Below are 19,842 nucleotides of genomic sequence, written 5' to 3' on the forward strand. Positions count from 1 at the left end.
TACACAAAGGCAACAGTTTATAACTTCAGGCAAGTAACTAATTTTGAATAGAAACTTTATTTCTAAAGGGATTTAGTAGTATCACTGGTGTTAAAGAACAGTGCTTATTGTTTTAATAAGCAAGGCTACCCTTTAGATACTCCACGGTAATTTTTTATTTATATATACACCTTCACTTACCAACTCCCAAATTAAAGTATAGTTGATGAATATATCACTTTTACTACAGACTGAAGTATTTTGCAATGGCTCAGTGCAGGGCTAGCTAAAAGATTACATATTTTAGCCATGAAATGATACCAAGTAAGCTTTATTTGCACATTCTTCAAACCTAGTCTTCAAGTTTTCTTTTTTTACTTTTGTTTCCTCCTATCTATGATGATCTGTACAGGTACTGCTGTGGCATATCAGAGCTCTTAAGATAGTTATTATAGATTCTATAAAGTAACATGAGTCAATATTTTTAATAGCATCCTAACTCACACCTGTAACTCTTGTTTGTAATTTTGAAGCCCTGAAAATGTGACACAGAATAGATTATATATTATAGTCATTATTACTGGAGTTATCCATATTGTACATTGTTAGAATTATAGATTACTATACTTTTAATTAGCCAGATGTAAAGGTTTTTCAGCAGAAGTTGAGAAACTTCTGATGCTTTTACCACTTCTCATAACTTTGATCTCTGATTAAAATTAAATTATACTAACAGTTGTTTTCTGAAATTCTTGCTGCTTTATAATTGTTTCTAAGAGCATCAAAGACTAGAATGAAATTGATATTCTTATAACTTAATTAAAATGTTGTTTTACTGCAGAATACTAAGCATAACCTTCATGATCAGACTGTGCATATGAAACCACTCATTATTAAACTGCAGAAAAGAATTTGCACACATTTAAATATAAATAAAAGATTCAAGCCAGACTTAACTTCACACTTGAATTTGCAACTTCTTTCCTTAAGCTTATCTGTTTGCTCAAATGTCTTGACATGTGATGACTTTTCCATTCTATACTCACAAATGTCTCAGGTTTAATGGAAAACATTCACAATATCCATGGATAGGTATACTTCATCTCATTCTGGACTGCGGTCATATCAAGTAAATCCCTGTGTCTGAACATAGGCCACAGAAGTCATTAAGCTTTTATATAAATTATAAAGGTGAAAATACAGTTTGCTCTCCTGAGGGAGGAGAAGACTTCCTGTGTGTGCAGCAATGAGTTCACACACGTGTCGTAGCTCTAATGTACGATGCATTGAAACTGTTGTTGGTGCGCTTTGCAGTTTGATGTGAGCACACATGGCAACTTCATGTACATCTGCTAACATTGCCATGGTTGTAGCTCTTACGTTAGCTCTTAGGGGGCTGTTTTGTTTATAAACTATATCTTATGCTAGTAGAAGATGTCAGTTTTCAATAAGCCCAGATGTAGACTGAAAGTGTAATCCCATGCTCTGTCCAGAGATAACAGTCTGAGAGCTATACAAAATAACTCTTGAATGGCTGAAAGTGAGGAATTTAATCTTTTTTTTTTTTAAATAAATTTGCTTTTATGCACATTAATAATACTTCTTGGTTTTTATCTAGCAGTATTTTTTTAATTTTTTTTTTTTTAAATGCTCTGGAAATGTTCCATAGGTAAACAAATACCAGCAATGCCATGTCTTCAGGGCAGGTAGAGGACAAGGTAAGAGTTAGAACCAAGCTGTGTTTGATGAATTCTATGTTAAATAATAATTTCCAGTAAAGACTTTTTTTCATTTAATTGTATTGAGTTCCGGAATATTTGAGAACACCTAGAGTGACCACTTTGCAGTGTCCAAGTTAGCCCATGTTGAGCATCTGGCATTTTTTATAAATAAAGTGTTTGGTATATTAGTTTTTGGATTGAATCTTATGGGGATTAGATGATCTAAACTTCTTAAAGCTGCTGCTTCTACTTCTTTCAGGGAAAATTTAGGAAAAGAGGTGGTGATGCTTTGATACCTGTTTCTTTTTTTTTTTTTTTTTTTTTTTTTTTTTACTGTGTTCCTGCAACCATCTGTTCTTTTTAATTTAGTTTTATGCCAGAAAGTTCTTACTCAGGGTGAAACTAGCTTTATGCAAAATACTATGTGCTTCTTACATCCTCATAAAAAGGTGTTGGGTTTTTGCACAGGGATAACATTCCTTTGCGCAACAGACTCAAACAGGAGAAAAAAAAAAAAGTTAAATTTAACTGGTGGTTTTCTTGTGACCTTTTTTATTGACAGCTTTTTTAAAAACATGGTTAGTAATATACTGATATTTAATAAGTGACAGTTGATGTTGCACAGACCTCAAAGGCTTTCTGTTCTTTGTTCTCTGATACAGGATTTCATATGTGAGGCTACTGTTTGACAGCACTGCTTGCTGTAACATTTCCTATCTTACTTTTGTCTGTGGTGTAGTTTAGGTGGATCTGCAGACATTTCAGCAGGATGCAGCCAGAATACATTGTTTTATGGAAATTAGCTTCTTCCATTTTTTATTTTTGTGTCATTTTATTTTTACCTGTTTCAACATATGTTTCACAGAGGGCAACAGTTACAATCAACAAAGTATGCTAATTTAAGAAGCAATCACTGGAAGCCAAAAATGTGGCATAAAGTTAGCTAAATACTTCTTGGAGAGTAGACAGTACAGTTGTAATTTTTCATGACATTTGATCTTGATTAATCATGTTTTACTTGAGAAACAAATGAACTGACCATATGTGACGTGATGTTCTATGTGTTCTATATGCACCAGCTTTATAATCTAACAGAAATCACATTATACTAGAAACTTTGTAATGCAATTGTTAGTGGAACTTTGCCATTTTCCATTTATTGCAAATGCTCATTAAAAATACAAATATAAATACTACAAGTTGATAAGGGCTTAGTGGCAGTCTTGCTACCATTCAAACAGAGCAGACAGTGTTTTAAACGCAAGAGGACTGAAGCCGATACCACCTTGCTTTTGTTGTGCAGATTGCTCCTTCCCTCTCACATGTCCTGGCAGAGAGACTCACTGACTGTCCATTAAATGCATGGAGGCAATAGGTTTTCTTCAGCTTCATGTCTTGATAATCACTGTGGAACGCCAAGATCAGAAGAGGAGGAAATGCTCAATGGGAGATGGGGAGATGAATGATACATGTCTTAAAAGGGACATGTAAAATGGCCTTTTCTGTTCTCATCTGGCCAGACAAAATTCTCCTGATTTCTGAGAGCTTACAGGGTAAGGAAAGTCCCAGAGATTTCATTAAGCTATTGCTTTTACTGCGTTATTCAGTGGATTTAATAAGAGTCTGATTTGAACAGAGTGGAAGGAATTTCATGGAGAGGAATATCAGGCTTCTAACACTAACTAATTTGTATCAGACAGGTTCTGAAAAGTAGTCCTCCTAAAGTAAGCCTCTTAAAGGACAATTTACCCTCTGACAGTTTATTTGAATTTGATTTCTTTAATCTTAATAGACAATTTCTGGATCTCCTCCCCTACCCCAACATTTATTTCTCCACTCACATTTTCCTTTGAGGTGGCAAATATTTGGGGAAAAGAAATAATAAGGCAACTTTTCTGTGGATGTTTCAAGTCATTTTACTTGCAGACAGGTGAAAACTTGAAGATTGACTCTCAGCATGGGTGATTATTGGAAGCATGTTGCAAGTATTCCACAGCAGAAAGTATTTCATTATAGGTGCAGCCAAAATCTCAGTCAAGAGGTGCATTTCAAAGAATAAATAACAATGAAGTGACAAGATATTTAAAAAAAAAAAAAGTTTATAGTGGAAAGGTGAAATAAAATTACCAGAATCAGACAGGGAGAGCTCTCTTTCAGTACAACTTCATGAAACTGAAATTTAAAGGCTTTCTAACTCATTGGAAGACTTTAATTAAAAAGTTTGGGTAGATTTTTTTTTAATGTATTTTTCACTGTGTCTGGATTTTGATTCTTTATTTAACTCTGCCGTATATTCTCTCCAGACAGCTTAGTAGCTCAACCTCATTCACTATTAAGAAACTAAAAAAATGGCCAAAGGGCACAGAAAGAATACTAGTCTTTAAAATGAAATCTTATGTAATTTTTCCTGATGTCTTTTTGCTCTGTTATCTGTCCAGGAGATCTTTAGTTTGTCACTAATGGGAAAAAAAGTGTATTTAGGCTTCAAAATAAAGTCTATGTAATCTTTATAGTATTATTTTCTTCGAAAGCAGGTTTACAATAACACTATCAGATCTTTTTCCCAGCAGAAGTATATTATAGAACTTATATGGAGCAGAGTAGACAGTAATAGCATTAGGCAGTGTCTGTGCAGGAGAGCTACCTTACCACTTGAAATATCCAAACTAAAATCAAGACTGTTTATAGTGGGAAGGGGTGCATCACAGTTACTTACAAAACAGTCTGCTGTGGTGGATTGAGGTCTTCTCTGTGTGCATTGACTTGTCACCCAGTGATGTTCTCCTTTTGGAACATGACCCTTTGCTGCCAATAACAGCTGGGGATCCTTTTATTACCTTACTAAGGTAAATGAGGCAATTCAGTAGCTAGTAGAATCTTATTGTTTCAGGTCTAATCTCTATTTCCAGAAGTGTGGGAAAGTCCTCCACTTTTCAGATTTTTAAAGTACTAGACTTTCTAAGCTTTTTTAATGCCAGTTACCTTTACAAGCAGCATCTTCTATTGCATTCCTGTCCTTAGGATATTTTAAAAATTATATTTTGTTGTATATTTCTTGTCCAAAATTGCAAAAAGTACAATTTTTACAATTATGTCAAATCTCCATTTTTACAGGAGAAGATAAGGCATAGGTGGACAAGAACTTAAAAGTTACAACCACAAACTAGATATAAATAAACGTTTATTATATTTTTTCAAAGAATTTGGGCATGGCTTGTAAATGATCAAAAACATGCTTGGATGTGATACTGTTACTTGTGGAGTGAACTTTTGCTCAGAGCAGGAAGAGGCCTTTCAGTCACCTCTGGCAGTTCTACTAATGCCTTTGCCATCAGAAGATTTCTCTCAAAAAAGATTCACTTTTACTGATGTATTCTATTTTCTTACCTATTCAGATTAAACAGCCTGCTCTTAATTAGTAGTAAGATTTGGTTCCCAGCCACTCCAGGTTTGTCCTCCCTGCACTCAAGGGGCTTAACAAAATAGTGAAATCTCGACTGTTAGAGGAAAACTAATGTTGGGGGTTTTTTTTATTATTTACTGTATTATAATATATCTTGGAATTCAAGTCTGGGACCACTGGGTGGGGCTGTATGAATGCCAAAGACTTCTGCCTACAAGAGTTTATAATCTAAGCATGAACTAAGAGACAATAGATGGATACAAACCAAGAAGGAGGAGTAATATGAGGAAACAATGAGATGTTAGAAGGTAGTCATCCAGCAAAGGAGCAACTGGCTTTTGAAGGCCAAGAAAGCAAAGAATTTAAAATAGGGCAATGAAATAGCTTTGCTGATACTTTCTAGGATGTTTCGTGTGCAGAAGGGCACCATAGAAGAAAACTCTGCAGTTCTCCTGCAAGTAAAGGAATGGACAACAGAAACAAGGTACAGTTGGATGATGATAAATGAAAGATGGCAACAGACAAGGGTAGATTATGAAGCACCAAAGAAAACGAGGAGAAGCAGAAGACACTGCAGATTTTTGGCCTATATTGCAATAGCCTCAAATCCTTTTAACTTTTCTTCTTTTAAAGAATTATATTGTGGAACATTAGGGTTAAAGCATCCATCCTATATACAGTATGTTATAGTTTATCAGAAAAGTTACATGTTAATCTGGCACAGTATTTTCTGTTATCTTTAAGTTGCAGTAACTACAGAATCCAAATGATTTAAAGATTGAAGCCTTCTGAGAATACATCTGATTCTTTCCTTTTGTGTGTCAGGTTGTTGAAAATTTTGCTCTGAATGGCTACTGCCATGCTTAATTAGCGAGTAGATCATAAGAGAAACTGCTTCTTCACCAACTGTGACCAGGAGGTATTGACAAGAAAGCCATGTAAACTCTACAAATGACTGCTGGTGTGCTTAAAACAGCAGAAAAATACGTTCACTTCAATGTCCCTGGGGCATTTAGCTTTGTATATTAGACAGCAGCTTTTACTGGAAATGCGAGCACAGGGCTTGTGAACCTGCAAAAATCTATAGATAATGTTCCAGCTGTTTGAAGAAGCCCATACACACTTATTGGTAGAGTGTTGTCAATATTTAACTCGGCAAGTTCAAAACTTTTTTCTAGGGGATACAAAAACAAAAAAGAGATTGTTCATTTTTCCACTTTTCAAAATAGTTTTTGATCTGTTTTTGGTACCTTTTTCTTCCAGGTATCAGGACTAAAGCCTTAGAGCACCCCTTTTCCCATAACAGTGAGATCCTCTTCTCTCTACCACCATGAAAATTTTAATTTGTCTAGTAAAATTATTCCCATAAAGCAGGAAAAAAAAAAGTTAGAAGCCTTAGTTAATCTATATTAAATTCTGGAAAGAATTGATACCTTTGCAAATAAAGTCCTGCTGTTTTTTATGTTGTTAGTAGAGAATTAATTCTACATCCTAATTGCAAGCAGCTGTGATTCCCAAATCATGCTTGTGAATGAACTGTCATATTCATCCTTCAGTGCAAGTCAAGATGCAGACCAGTGTCAGGAGCTGGCTGGCTTGACCATAGAATCCACATTTGTGAAGGTGCTAATTTGTTTATCATTAGATCCTTTGGCTTCAACAGGCCTAGGCCCCCTGAAATACTTTGCATTATAAATTTGTATTAAACCACAGCCCACCCATGGGGTATATGTGTATATACATATATATGTGTATACGAAAGCATCTCAATCCTTCTGTATAAAAATAATAAGAAAGTAAGATTCATAAAAGTATTTAGCACACAAATTACACTGTATTAGAGAATGCGGTGTATTTATACCTTGATTAATTATGAAGTCCTCTAACTTACTAATTTAAGGGCACTTGTGATCAGTTATGCAGAATTTCTCTCTTTATAAAATTGAAAAACAACAGACATTTTGTATGCCTAGTCACAAAGATATGTGTGCATTGTTATTATCTGCATGAATTCAAGAGTGCCATATTGTCCATTAAAACTGACAAAGAATTAATCCTGCAGACGAGTGTCAGTAAGAACTTTTTGCTACATTGAATTATTAGTAGGTGCAATTGGTAACAGTAATTTTGTAGATTGCCTAAGGAAGGTGTGGAATTTCCATCACTGGAAATTTTTTAAGATCAAGTTATAGAAACATCTGTCAAGAATGGTTTCAATATAGTTGATTTTGCCTTGGGGCAGAGAGGCAGACTAAGCAACTTCTTGAGGTCCCTTCCACCCCAGTTTTCTGTGATTCTGTGGCATTGTGATGCCACATATTGTAGATATGTATATAAAAGTTACTCATTTATAAATGTTTATTTGTACTATTTTATCCCACTCCTGTTTTTTAAGCTTGAGGGATTCATGTGTATAAGTAGGAAGGAGAATGGTTCCTAATTAATTATGGAAACTTGAAATACCATTTAATTGGATGCTGCATTTTAAGATCTACCTTGAGACTGATAAAGACCAGAGTGCAACGAAGAGATAAAAGCGAAGCAGCATAGATGTCGTGGTTTAACCCCAGCCGGCAGCTAAGCACCACGCAGCCACTCAGTCATTCCCCCCCAGTGGGATGGGGGAGAGAATCAAAAGAGTAAAAGTGAGGAAACTCATGGGTTGAGATAAAGACAGTTTAATAGGTAAAACAAAAGCTGTGCATGCAAGCAAAGCAAAACAAGGAATTCATTCCCTACTTCCCATCGGCAGGCAGGTGTTCGGCCATCTCCAGGAAAGCAGGGCTCCATCATGTGTAACGGTTACTTGGGAAGACAAATACCATCACTCTGAACGTTCCCCCCTTTCTTCTTCTTTCTCTAGCTTTATATGCTGAGAATATGGTGTAGAATGTGGTATAGAATATCCTTTTGGTCAGTTGGGGTCAGCTGTCCCGGCTGTGTCCCTTCCCAACTTCTTGTGCACCCCCAGTCTACTCACTGGTGGGGTGGGCTGAGAAGTGGAAAAGGCCACGACTGAGCGCTGCTCAACAGTAACTAAAACATCCCTGTGTTATCAATGCTGTTTTCAGCACAAATCTAAAACATAGCCCCATACTAGCTACTATGAAGAAAATTAACTCTATCCCAGCCAAAACCAGTACAATAGATCAAGACTTGAAAGTTTGCTAAATCAACCTTTCTTATTGAAATATGTTTTAAATGGAATATATCCATAAAGACAGGACAGAGTATTCTTATGACAAGTTTATGAGGAGGAAAGACTGGCATTGCTTGAGAGGAGACTTGAATGCTAGAACTGACAGTGAAGAGGTGAGTGTAGTGTGAAGTCCCAACCATGCAGGGTGCTGCAGATTCACAATTCCTATTAAGTTCAGCCCAATCTTAGGAAGTGTAAAAGAGTTGCAATGACAAGTACTGCTTTACACAGTGGATTGTCGTATGCCACAGAGTTTCCATTTGTGCGTTTACAACTGTGGATGAAAGAGCTTTTCAAAATTCAAAAGGTAGACTGCTACAAGGAAATAACATTTATTGAAGAACATTGCTTTTATTTCTTCCAGACAATGATGGTATGTTTGGCAGAGTTGTTAACCTTTACTAATTGGTGATACAAATAACATGCTTGTTCAGACTGTTCTGTGAAGTTCATAAAAATGTGTGTTTGCAGCTTCTTACTGTATGCCTTGTCCCGTTGATGGAATGAGTGGTACAGTTACCTTTAGGACTCTTCAAAAATATAGGTGGCAGCAGATGGCAGCAGCAATGTTTATGCGTATGCAGCTATGCCTGCAACTTATTATCAACTTCCTAAGCTCAAAAACTGAAAACTCAAGGAAGGTGCTAATTAAACTGGAGTTGAAAAAGTATACTGTTCTGTAACATGTTTCTCTTTTGAGAAAAGGATGGAAAAGCTGGGGGATAAGGAGGAGAAAACACAAGCATTATTCTTGAAGTGGTGTGGTCTAATAATGGAAAATTAGTTCTCAATCAGACAAATCAGGTACTTGACTCTTCTCCCAGAGCACAGATTAGTGTCCTAACAGGGGCCTATCAAACATATTTTAATAAAATACCATTTTTTGTTGAACATTGAAATGTTTCAGTTTGGTTTTCTGCAGAAGGAATATAAATTTGAAAACTTTGGAATTTATATAGCTTTGCAGTAGTGATCTCCAGTACACGCTGTAACTACAATTAGTATAACTTAGGTGGTATGAGAAACACAGTAGGGCTTCTTTCATCCAAACTACAATTAATATAACTTAGTTGGTATGAGAAACACAGTATGGCTTCTTCATCCAAACTAGACTAAGCTTGCTAGAATTAACTGAAATTAAACCTCTTACAAAAGTACAGCAGTAGTTTTACTGATAGAACAGAATTCTGGTATCTTGACTCTTGAGGTGTGCCTTAACCATAAGTCATCTTTCAAGCCTAGTAACAATTTATATCTGTGCATATGCATGTTGGTGTTTGTTGGTTTTTGGTCAATTGAAGACATCTGTTATTTTGGGTGATGGGACCCCCATGAATATTACTGAGATCTCATTTTTTAAGTTAATATTATTTGATATTATTAATTAATACTTGTGTCATTAAAATACATGTCTACTATTAATTAGTAGTTGTTGAGGATGCTCTTTAAATACTACTGTATAATAACGGACTGGAAGTATTTAGGTTTTTGCAACTGACCCATTTTTAGACAGTTTTGCAACATTAGCAGATTCAGAACACAAACAACTACTCCATTTATAGAACACGCATTAAAAATGAAGTAGCAATTTAGTATAGGAATAGTTAAGAGGTCAGTGAAAGTCCCTGCAGCATGGGACTAAAGCATTTCCTTTTATTTGTCATACTACATACCATTTTCCATCAGTAAGATAAAAATCTGGTAACATGTAGGTAACATAACTGTTTGTTACCTCAGATCTCTACATGCATAATTAACTTCCTTATTCCAAGTAGACATATGAAAATAATAAGTGCTGATGATGGTAAGTGCATAAGCAAATATTCACTTTCAAAGACAATAATATGAGAAAATATTTTCTGTTGCCTTGAAAAATATTTAACATACATTTTTAAAAGTGCTTATTAATTTTATGTACCTCTGCTCTTAGCTGTTTGACATAGTTAATGTCAGGTGATGTGTACCTGGCTGCTCTTGTTAATATGGGCTGTATTTGCAGAAGTCTTGCATTTGTGAAAACTTGGACTTTGATATTAAAGCTTGTCTGTTTAGAACGGAAACATTAAAGTATACTGGAAGTTTCTGAAAAAGTTGCCCTATGTTTCCATCTCTATGGAGCCTTGAAATGTTGTGTGCATATTTCTGAGTCTAATTTTTATAGAACATGACTAGTTTGAGCCTTTTTGGCTCTGGGTCCTCATTTGTCACAGTTAATCAAGTATTTAAGAATGTGTGAGCAATTCCAATGGATTTGGAAAGTGAGCTACTAACGTAAGTCTAAAGATTTATATTTCTTGAAGTGAAGTCCAAGTGCCAGATACAACAATCTAATTAAAATATTCCTGGACTTGATGTGGAAGATATGTCAACTGAAGAAGATATTGCTGAAATTGCAGCATGATATGGAAATAATTATATACATTATTTTGCTTGGTTGTCTTTGTTAGGGGATGAAACCTTTGATAACAAAATAATGTAAGCAAACACTTTTAAACTTAGAGTATGGCTTTTTTTGCCTCAAGGAATTCTAATGTATGCTTAAATTCAAGAACATGGCTCAGAGCTTTACTGGATATCTCTCTTCAGTCATGTCTTGAATAGAGAAAAAAAGTGTAAATGTAGTTCTAAAAGTTAGTTGAGATATTAACAACTGATCAAGAAATAAGTAGTGAATTACCAAATGGTCTTTTGTGGATTGTGCTTCAAATGTGTATTACATTAGAGACTTTTTATGTTTATCTTCTCATGCTGAAAAGGATTACATCTGTGGACATTTAAAATGTTATCTGTCAACAGGTAAGCACTCACTCTGTTTTTAAAGTCAGTATTATGTTAATGCTTTTTAAAGCACTGTGGAACCCTAAATACATTGTAGTGCTCTTGCAAAGGCATAAACTGCCAACATTTTAATAGCATCAAAGACTGTTTTCTTCTGTTTTAGGAAAGGAGAAAAAAAGTCAGTGATTTTTATTACTTCCTTACTTTCTGAAGAACCTTGAATCTGTATGCATTAATCTACTTAAATTTTATACATGACCATTTTAAGCAAACTTTAACTATGACCAGTATACTGAACAGCTTATTTCACTGATTTCAATCGTTGCAGTTCACATATTTTAATTGGAACATTCAGTGAAGTTTTCTAGTGGAGCAAATTACCAATGTACCAGCAATTAGATTTAAAAAAAAGTTGTTACATTGCATAGAAAAAAATAAGAGCTTGTTAAAGAAATAGTAAAGTCCTTAGTTATGGCAAACAAGCTTCAAGGGTTTTGGGGAAGAAAGGTTCAGTGCAGGTGTAATTTTATTTGCAATATAAAGAGGAATCAGTTTACACAAATTTGGTTTGGGCAGTTTTTGTTAGAATGGGAATAGAAACAAATCCTTGAAAGTTTCCAGTTCAAGGTAGAAATGGCAGTAAAGTTGAGCAGGTTTAAGAATATTCAAAGTTGTATTAAATATTAAATGTTGTCTTTCTTCAGAACTGCAAAAGGATTGTGAGAAAATGAGAAGGTTCACTGGGTATCAGATCCCAGAGAGACAGCTAAAGACTTTTTATGTTTAAAATGGAGTTTCCGTGATGTCATATATTTGCAATAGCTTCTGGGTAGACAGATCTTGGAATTACTTCTGCTACACAAGGCTACCACCAAGAAATAATTGTTCAACTGTTCTCTTTTTAGGACATACTTATGTTCTAAATTCATATGGTATGAATTTTGTTGCATGGGCAGTACATTGTATGGACAGCTACAGCAAGCGTTTTGTTAGTTATTTCACCATTGTTGGGGGTATATATCTTTCTCATGTAGATGTGCTCCACCCTTCAACTGAGTTCTTGTGCCATATATTAACAAATTCTCTGAAGCATGCCTTCTTCCTTTCTTGATTCTTCTGTAAAGCAGAACTCTTTTGGACAGTAATGTACTTTTTTCTACAGGCTGCTAATAACCCATAAGTACGTGTATATTACTTTTACACAGGTAGTTAAGGGAATGAGGGGATGCCACTGTCTATGCAATTATTTAAAGAAGTGCTAAAACCACAAATGCAGAAGTTATTTCTGTAAAGTACCTATAATTTGGGTGCAATCTTAAAGTTAAAATCTCAAACAGTTGGTTAGCAGAAATGAAAGGCTAATTGCATTTTGTTTTGTTTAATGGTATAGGAATACCTCAGACTGTTAGTCCTTTTGCTCTCTTTCAGTTCTTCTGTTGTGCTTAGTAGTACTTGTTTCATGTGTATTGTTGGGTTTTTTGTGAAGCTTGAAATATGATACAGCTACAAAGCTAGCAGTCTAAAGTATAACCACAATGCCATACATGATGGAGGCAAGCAGTGGAAGTAGAGATGGAGGAAGGAAAGCTCAGGATGACAAAAATAAATTCAGGATACAATTTAGACATCTTATCCATATTTTAATAATGCCTCTAAATAGCAACACATCAGTCAGTATTTGGAATGCAAAATTCAGAAGTTCACATATTGTTCTGGATCTTCCAACAACACAGTGTGTGGGCATCCTGTGTGCAGTGAATTTATATATACATATATATGAATTACTGGTCATGCTCTGATAATTGTTTTCTTCACACAGAGCAGAGGAAGCTGTTCATTCAGGATTTGCAGACATCAGTGGACTGATCAAGGTAGTAGATTCACTCAAAGGCCTATAGAAAACTCAGAGAAGTGGTCAAAAAAGTTGTTAGCATGGACAGGTCTGTAAATGTTTATATGCAAGTGCCTGTCCTATAGAGGAAGCTGGAAGTGGTGCCTGTATTTCATACTGCACATTAATAGCATCATATGTTCAGTTTTTCATAATGCCCCAATTATCAGCTATTACAGGAAGCTGTTCCGTGCAAATCATCTATCTCAGGCTGAATGTTTGTCAAAATTAACCTATTTCAACTATATCTAAGAGTTGTTTAAAAATAAAATAGGGAAAAATATGAGTATAACCTCTTAAAACTAAAAAGTTTGAAACCTCTGTTAGTTGTAGAAAGGGTTTGCCTCTTTTGGGTTCAGTTCAGAGTCCATAGGGAATGGGATGTTAGAGGTTACAAACACCTAAGCCTCCACTGCTCTTTGGTCCTGGTAGTATTGAAACACATCTGGTCTTCCTCTCCAAGTGTCTTGTCCCTTTCTGTCTGTTCTTTTTGGCTTCTTCAGCACCCTTGTGGCTTTTATGCTCCTTCGCACTGCACAATTTTTCATTGCAGTGCACTTTAGTGTGGCCACTGCCACGCAGCCTGGGCGCCAGGCAGGGAGCACAGAGCCCATGACGGGGGTTTCCTGCTGGGCCTTGGCAGCTGCTGTGTGGAATGGTGGGGCAGGTTTGGGGTAAAAATGCCGTGGGAAGGTGGAGCAGGCAGCATGCAATGGGTGATTCAGAGAGTTTTGGCAACCAGGTTTCAAAAAAGATGGTGTGTGTGTATAAACAGAAATTAATAGAAACTCTAACTTGGCCAAATTTCAGGGAAATTTTCATGGACTCAGTAAAATGCTGACAATTCTTTGTCATATTACAAAGCCCTGTTTAACAAAACAACACTAAAGCTTCTCAAAGAGCAAGTTGCTGTGTATTTTTTTTTTTTTAATAACCTGAACAAACAATGTGATTTTCCCCCGGCTTCATTCTTGGAAGCAGCTCACCTCAGTAAGTTGCCATTTTCAAGAAAAAAAAAAATCACCTTGGGCAGACACCCAAGTGTGGAGAATTTCAGCTGACATTTTTTTGGCAAATTTGCGTGCAACTGAAAACTGGATTCGCTAAGAAACTGTGTTGAGCAGCATTGGTGTAAGTCATTGTAGCAGTAATTAAAATGGCAAAGATAGGTGGGACTAGGGAGGGGGAGAACTGAAAAAGAAGGAGGGAGGAATAAAGTGCAGGAACAAAAGGAGAAAGATGAAGCCATGAAGGTAAATGCTGAGAGTGCAGAGCAAGTTAAATAGGAGAGATAAAGATCATGGAGAGCATACAATAGTTGGATAAAGGTAGATGATAGGTGTCATTTTACTGTAAAGAGGTGTCTGCTTAAGTGTTTTGGAATGAGCAGTGCATAGAGTTGTAGCTCAATTTCAGAGAAGCTGTGTAGTCTTAACCAAATAATAAAATGTTAAGAGTAAAGGCATTATGGGGTTTTTTAACATTATTTAACCCATTCTCATGAACTGTTCCAAAGCTATTGAATTCAGTGCAAATAATTCTTACCGTCAGGTGGGGTTTACATCATATACTTACTGTAGAGGATGTTTACTGCAAAAACATCATCAAATCTCAGCAAGTGAACTGGAGAATGCTTTCATCTAGACCATTTCCAAAGCAGTGTATTGGCATCTTGAACCATCTGCTTGTCTTTGGTCTTGAAGTACCAAATTAAAATCGTCTAGAATGCAAAAAGGTTCCATTGAATTATTCTAATTCATTTGACTGTATCTTAAATAGCTTTATTCAGCTCCTTTTGATACATCTCTAACAGTTGTGTGTTTAGTCTCTTCTAAAATTGAGATTTTGGCTAAACCTTCTGACAAGAAGGCACTAACAAATCAGTATGTAAGAAACGAAGACATGCCTGTTATTCCATTATACAAGGATAACAGAAACATAAAAACCACAAATAGAACATAAAACCACAATAAGGTAGACTAAAAAAGAGCTTACAAAACAATTTGTTAAAGACATAAGACTAGCCTTATTTCAAATACACCAGAAACAGGAAGCTTTTTTGTGCCCAAGAATGAACTTCAAACTGACAACTACTGTTCAAGAACTTCACTGTGAGATTATATATTCACAGAGGCATGTATTCACTGCGAGCTATGAAAATAGTAGCAGTCAAAAAAAAGCAAATTTAATACTGGAAATTTTTAGAAAGAAATAGAATGAAGTAGAGAACATCATGGTTACAAGAAGTGTCACAGTGATGCACCTGCACCTTGAAAAGGAAAAGAGAAGAATGAGTAGGATGAGTAAAGGATGATTAAATCTTTCAAACAAGGAACAAGTAGAACTAAGAGTTTTCAGTCTGGGAAGAAGAAAGTTGAAGGAAGCTATGACAAGTTTATCAACTTATGAATAGCGAGTAAATAGATTATGAGTGATTGTTCACTGACTGTTCTATCGCAAGGATATTTGGGATTAGATTAAACTAGTAGGTGGTATGTTTAAGTTAAACCAAAGGAAGTATTTTTTTTTTCATGTTTCATATGGTTATGCCATGGAAGTCCTTGCCACAAGCTGAGTTTACATTGATTCAAAAAGTAATAAGACTCGTTACTGATGTTATCCATTAAGGACTAAAAGCTAATAATTCTGTCTCAGAGAGCCACTGAAACTCAGACTCACTGGAGGCTGGGGAAGTATGCTTGGAAAACTCACTGTATGTTTGCCTTGGTTTTGTACACTCCCTTGTGTCCATGATGGGCCACTGCTAGAGAGGGGATACAGGACAAGTGAAATGCTTGGTCCGACCAAGTATAGCCTTTCTTAGATTAAGCTTAACAAATGTTTCAGTTAAAACTGCTGTCAAGATGCAAGCGTGCTTCAATTTGCATGTAGCTTCAGAGATGGAGAGCTGGCTTTTTCTTTTGTGTGTTTGTTTTAATTTGACTTAATCTGAAATTAACATCTCCATTGAGATGAATGGGATAGCATTTCTAGATCTTTTTTGTTATTGTTACATGAAAGTATGTTACTTTCATGGCTAATTATATTTTAATTTACTCACTGCATATATTCATATCTTTTTTCTGCATTTAATCACATATCAACCATTGCCCTGTATTTAATTCCTAGACTTTCTTTTTAATACATCTTGAATGAGAGTTGTGCTGTAGAGTTCACTGTTTATTGGCAGAAAGCTATATTGGACTACACAATTTTTAAGCGTAAGAGAAACTATGCAGTGTCTTTTATTAATGACCTGGATGACGGAGAAGACATAGGTGATACTAAGTGAGGAAAGGTGCAAGCACACGGGAGGACAGAACTGGGTGTGAAAATGTTGTTGCTATATTCAAGAAATGACTTGAATAAAATAGGCTGCAGTTTAATAGGAACACGTACAAGTAGAAATAAACAGAAATGTTTAACTGTACAAATCCCAGGTGTGGAGTTATTGACTAGCTAAGAGTTGCACTGAAGAATTTCATGTGATTTAATGGATTAGAAACTGGCCAAGAATTAATGCCATCCAAGCAAAAAAGCAGGAAGAATGTAAGAATTATTTATGTGGGCCATAGTCTGGAACCCAAGTGAAGTGGTTGGTTGTTGTCTGTGTTAGTGAGGTCTTATCTGTTGAAAGAGGCCTGGGATTTGGTGTCATGATTGGGGTGGATTTGAAGCAACAGAAAGAGTCTAGAGATCAGTAAGAATGGTCAGAAGTCTAGAAAACATGACTCACAAGCTGAAATTAAATGAACTGTGACTGTACCCTATCATGTACCCTCTTAGGTTTTTCTTTGTACAGTAGAATGTCTTCAAATTCGTTAAACGCTGTTACAAGACAACTGTTTAGGATTCATCACTTAATCATGTTACTTTATGCCCTGGCATCTATAATATGATATAATATAGATAATATAGATATAATATAATAATCTAGAAGGAGCTGAGTTCCTAACTTTCCTCTGTTAGCTTGCTTCATTTTTCATATTTACAACTGCTTCTCCTCTGGCATGTGACTCTAGTCTGTCATGCTGCTGTCCTTTTTCTCGTCTTCTGTAAGTCATCCAACTTTGCTTATACTTTCAATACCAATGTCAAACTGTATGCTCCAATTGTATAGTTCCTGGTCTTCACTAAAGTTAGTGAAACACAAAAAGTTGTCCTTTGAGCTATGACAGTGGAAACTGTGGTCTTTTAGTCAGACATGGAGATTTTTCTCTGTCCTTCTTTCCACAGAACTCAATAAAGTAAACAAATGCATCCAAACCTATTAAAAATTATTTAGCCCTTATTTATATGAAATTTCTTTGGAAAATATAATAAAATAAGTAAGTTGTTATGGGTTTTTATATTATCTACCTCCTAGTTATTATGATCCCAGAAGTGCAGATTTCTCAAATGGAATTCTGTTTCCCCTTGAGCTCTGGTAAATTCTATTTTATAGAAGATTGCTTATTTAAGACACTAAATACTCTATTTTGAAATACAGCTTAAAATGTCCTTTTTCTTTGTTGGCTGTTCTTTCTTTCTTTTTTATTTGTGTTACATAGGTCTTCAGTAATATTTAATGGCAATGACACTCCGAGATTAATCGTACATTGTTCAGAGCATGTAACTTTGTCAGTTTTAATTTTGTTGCCTTTTTGTTTCACTGAAACATGTTCTTCCTGAACTTGCAAGGAGATGAGCAAGGGTTATTCTAGTTCATTTATCTAATGTAGCAGCCAAAGTACAAACTCCTGAGAAAGAAAAATACACGTAGCTTTTGACTACCTCCTTATATTAACAAATTATTTATGCTTGCAATTTTCTGTTGGCAGCCACCTCTGAACTCCCTCTCTCTTTTGAGAGAGATTGACCAGAAAGAAACACACTGTTCCTGGTCACTCTGAACTATTAGTTTACCAAAATACATTAAAATTGTACTGGCATTTTCTCTCACTGCTTTTGCATACTAATAGCGTGCTTGCTTTTGTCCGCTACTGTGCATCATGCTGAAGTTTTCATTGAGGTTTCTGAGTGTTTCACAAAGAATCCTAAGGGTAGGGCTTTCCAAGAAGGCTGAGGGACCTAGGCGTCCATCTCTAATTTGAAATTCAAATTTCAAATGAATTAGTAACCGAAGCTCCCTTAGGCTTCTTTGAAACTCTCAGCCTGTATCTGTTTCTGAAGAGATGCATGGTGCAAGGTTCGGAATTAACCAGATGCTGTAGATGTCCTGCGCATTCCTACACTTTGGTTTCTGAGCTTTTTTTTTTTTAATTCACATTGAATCTTTGCTTTTTACCCAGAAACTAATAGTGAAGTACTTTTTGTAAAAAGGTCAAGTAAACTATGTCATAAACATGAGGGCTGATATTGCTTGATAGGTTGTCAACTCTGTAATTTAAAATCCCTCCAGAACACCTGGATATATTTCTAAACATGCATGGTGATTTAACATTTCCTTTATTGTCCTCATTGCTGTAGCAATGCAACTCACCACTACAATCTTAAAAGGAATCCATTTCATGGTTGCCTCTACCTTTCTATCACCTGGACATTCAAGGTGTTTGGATTTGTCTTTGTAATATCACTGCAAGGTGAGGAACACAATTCTGAAGAGCACAAAATGAGGAACACAATTCTGAAGAGCACAAAATGAGGAAGAAAGGGTAATATTTCAAAACTTTCATAACTGTGCTACTAAGTAAATTATTCTATAACTGACTTCTATGGGACTAAAATTAGGCCAGTGTAAATATGTCTGAAAAATTTCACGCTCAAGGCTTGTCTTCAAGGGGAAATTGCTGTAAGAAAGCTGAGATGTAAATTTTAAAACACATTAGCTGCTGAGCTCTAACTCCCCATGTGAATAATCTCAGAGTTTGAGGAGGTTGCTCTACTTGGAGAGCATGTAATCAACTGTAAATTCAAACTCCATCTCACTTTGTTATGGCATCACTGTGCAAGGTATGTTTGCTCCAGCTCCCCACAGGAAAATGTGGAAATTGAACTCAAATTCATTCAGTTTCCACTCCAATCACAACCACAATACCATCCTTACCACTTTTGCCTTTCTACATACCTGCACCATAATAGAACCTAAATTTTCCTAAGGTTTGATATGTTGCAACAAATCTAAGTTCTTCTGTGCTTGAACAGCTGTTCGTATTTCCAGTGTATACACATTTACCTGTTTGCAATAAACTTTTATAACCTATATTTATCAGCATCAGCTGCATTGCTTGTGAACCCAAGTAGTTTAAATTCTTGAATCTGACTACATTATTTTCTATTACTGCCTGTTCTTTATTTCTCTGTGTGCTATATATGTGTGTGTGTGTATTTGTACAAGTATAGAACCTAATTCTGGACATTAAATGTCATAATTTAAAATACTTCACATTCAATTTCTCTTGCATACTTAAAACACAGCAGATCCATAATGTTTTATGAAATAAGTTGGACTTTGTGATTTTTTTCTCCTACTACTTTTAAATTTGACTGAAATTTCATTTCTGAAACATGCTCAGACTGTGAATGACAATTATATCAGTAATTTTTTTTTAAATGTCAGGGGAAATAGCTTCATTTTATGAATGTTTTTGATGTGCTACTCTCCAATTTCTTATATAATTTTGGTAAGCTCCATAGCGTAGGAATTGAGACTCTTTCACATTCAATAATTGAACCTCTCATTTCTCACACACTGACACTTCCATGTTGTTTGATTGTAACATCTTGATTCTGATCTCAAAAATTTGCTCTGAACTGTTTGTTATCTATAAACTCAGAGTTAGTGACTTTTTCTTTTGACTATAATTCCCTTTAAGGCATCAGTGGGTGTGACAGCTTTCCAAGTACATCCATGTCAGACTTTCCCCCCTGG

The 19,842-nt window shown here is 35.6% G+C and overlaps 1 protein-coding gene across 2 annotated transcripts in view; it reads left to right on the plus strand.

The window, feature by feature from the left end:
- Nucleotides 1-19,842, plus strand: part of LOC104012880 (heparan sulfate glucosamine 3-O-sulfotransferase 1) — a 62,865-nt gene that overhangs the window by 25,678 nt on the left and 17,345 nt on the right. The gene's annotated exons all lie outside the window — the stretch shown is intronic.

The sequence above is a fragment of the Nipponia nippon genome, unplaced genomic scaffold (genome assembly GCF_047370975.1).
Source record: "Nipponia nippon isolate SJK-2023a ecotype South Korea unplaced genomic scaffold, ASM4737097v1 scaffold_3, whole genome shotgun sequence".
Lineage (NCBI taxonomy): Eukaryota > Metazoa > Chordata > Aves > Pelecaniformes > Threskiornithidae > Nipponia > Nipponia nippon.